Below are 3,198 nucleotides of genomic sequence, written 5' to 3'. Positions count from 1 at the left end.
ATTCAACTTCATTGGTCTGGCCCATCTCACCCCTTCCCACGTCTCCCCTCCCACCTAACCACCACAAGAACATGACTACTACTACACCAATCACGACCTCGCCCATCTAATCACCCCAACCCACGCCCGACTCCACCAATACCTCAGCACTACCATATCCTCATTCATCTCTGTGATTACGTCAATTTCCATCGAAAATTTGAATCACTTCATGGCATAGCCAAAATGCTACACCTCCATTGAACATGGTTGTCACGGTCTGACACCATGTTTTCTTGAATGTCGGGTTTGGTTTGAAATGTTGCCAGAAGTGAAGTTAGTTGTATTCAGATCTTTTCACTATAGGTATATTTACCAAGTATTCATTTTCATGAATTTTTTTTTACTCGTTAAAGAGATTGTTTGTCTGTTCGGAGCAAATGATTATTGTCTTGTAGTTCAAGTTAGTGATATTTATTGTTCGTATGTTATATTTTCTTCTTATGGTCTGTAATATTGTAAATAACACATCATAACTCTTTTTAAAGAGCAATAACAACTCCTAAAAATACTCGTAATTGATGCGGTGACATTAGATTATTTAGAAGTAACAAGTCGCTTGTAAGTCATATGTATCTAACTTGTAAAAGTGTCGTTTTTAATGCTTAGAATCGACTTATCACTTATAGCGCACTTACAAACAAACTTTTAGAAGCAACTTTTATCGCTTCTAAATGACTTTTATAGTCACTTCTAAATGACTTTTATAATTGACTTTTTGGATTTTTGAAGTGTTAAACATGACTTTTCCAAGCTCAATTTGATGTAGTGTGTATCATTGAGTTAGCCAATTTAATAGTATTTCTTCATCTAGAGATATATCTACATAAAATAGAATTGTCCTAAACTAAAAAGCAAACTTTTATACAATGGAGGGGGAGAGTAAGGCAGCAGAGGATGGAGGTGGAGGAAGTGATGGTTGAAGGGATGAACGGTGCATGAGCGAGCATGGGTGGAGAGTTCAACCAAATTATAAGAGAAAGAGAGATGGACATATAAAAAAACGTACTTGAGAGAAGAGCAACAAAAATTGACATAGTAAATGTGCGGATCGGCGTTAGTCCGTGACACGAGGCATATAAGGATAATGGCGGCAGCTTACAGTGACCTAGATATAGAAATAAAGCGTGAAAAAGAAATAGAGACAAAAATTAAAGCGAGAGAGAGGCAACAACTTATCGTGGACGAACAATGGTGGTAAAGTTAAATGAAAAAAAAAAACGGAGAGAGTGAGAGGGGACTCAAATGAAAGAGAAAAATATTCTAATGAATATGATACAACTATTAGAGGCAGTTACATAGTCACTATTGTTATTTAATAGTAATCTTCAGTGATTTTTAACATTCATTATGCATTTGTATTGGATCTTGGCTCCATTTTTTAACACATAGATGCTCCATTATTAATGCTCCATTTTTTAACAACCACTAGTGCCTTCAATTCGGAAAAAAGTTACACCAAATTAATTTCTTAATATTGATCTGCATATAAATTCAACTAACAGATTTTGATGCATAAAAATATAATAAGAGAGTTGCAAGTATTTTAGAAAAATTAGAAAGAAGATGAGCTATTGGACAGCAGTAGTAAAACTTCTTTTAACATCAATTAATCATTCGACTAATTAATATAATTTGTTTTAATGTTAATCTAATAAAATTAATAATATTTTAGTTGAAATCAAACCCAATAACATTTTCGTTTAATGCTAATCGAACCCAATATTTTTTTATTGCGATCTGACCCAATATTTATCATAATTATTCATGGGAATCCTCCAAGTGGGCAAAAAAGATAACCCTAACGCAAACTACGTATCTTTGGTACACGATAAGGATTTTTATGCCAAAACTTAAGTTTGAGAGGGCAAGTCGTCAATTACATAAATAGTTGAGGGTATTATTGGCAAAACGGCAGAACAGCAACGTTGATTCACGGTCTATCTAAAGTTTAAAACATGCTCTCCTTAATCATGATGTTATGTGGCTCGTTGGATTTGGTGGGACCCACCTCCTCGGTTCCTCTTTTCCAAGGCACAAAGCAGGATCGTATCTCTGATTCTCTATCTCTCTCTCATCTCTTAAATATAACTCATCACTACCATTGCTAATCAAGTTGCCACGTGGGCATCGTGGAGAGATTTACTTGCATGCATGCATGCAAATGTTTTGATAAACTAAACTCGCTACTTTAAAAAGAGGCCGAGGCAATACGAATTAATTATTCAAAAAACATATGGACCAGCTTTGGAATTAAAACAAAATCATGTTAAAAATACACCACAACCATACATACACATTCCTCAAAAGCAACAAGATACAACTGGAATGTCTGTCCCTATATATGATATATAGTTTTCATTTATTTTATACACATATGTGTAGATCTCCTTTCCCTTCTTTTCATTTCAATTTCTTTTATTTTTGGTTAATTCCCTTGATTTTGTTCTTTTTGGTTCTTCTTTTTCTCTTTGCCTGGGAGAGGGTTTGGGATTGGTCTAGGGATTTTGTTATAAGTTTTGACTGGATCTTCTTTGCCAGGTATGGCTAAAGTAATAATATTATTAAAACTCGGATCGTCCTCGTTTAAATCTATTTACGTACTCAAGAAATTAATAAAGAAAAAGCAAAATATACGATGAAGGAAATAGTGGACCAGTATTTGGAAAAATGAGGTTTGTAAGGGAAATATCACTAACGAAGCCGTCCTATACATGAAAGTAATACGATCCTATCGTCTTTTTTATTAAAAAAAAAAATGAATTCGATCTATTGTCAGTGTCAAGACATGTAACAAAAATACTGTAACCTCTTATTGTCTCCTCTAAGGAAGTCTATGTCTAACCACCATACAAAGCTCTTCACCCACTAAAGTAATTCTATTATACCGTATTGTTCTTTCTGTTCTTTTTTCTTTCCTATAATTGTTATTGTGACTATTATTGAAACTCCTCTAATGAAGCTTATCAAACATCATCACAAATAGTTATATATTCCTCTGTTTTAATTTAAAAAGTTATGTTCCTGCATAAATTTCTACACGGATATATCAACTTACTATCTGCTAAGTTAAGATCATTTCCAACTAAATAATCTGCAAGACTTTTTTTTTTATCTTTTTTATACTATTTCATTATACATATATATATATATATATAT

The sequence above is a fragment of the Urtica dioica genome, chromosome 4, assembly GCF_054948205.1.
Source record: "Urtica dioica subsp. dioica isolate 48M chromosome 4, U.dioica_male_clone48M_v1_H2, whole genome shotgun sequence".
Taxonomy (NCBI): Eukaryota; Viridiplantae; Streptophyta; class Magnoliopsida; order Rosales; family Urticaceae; genus Urtica; species Urtica dioica.
This window is presented reverse-complemented; position numbering follows the sequence as displayed.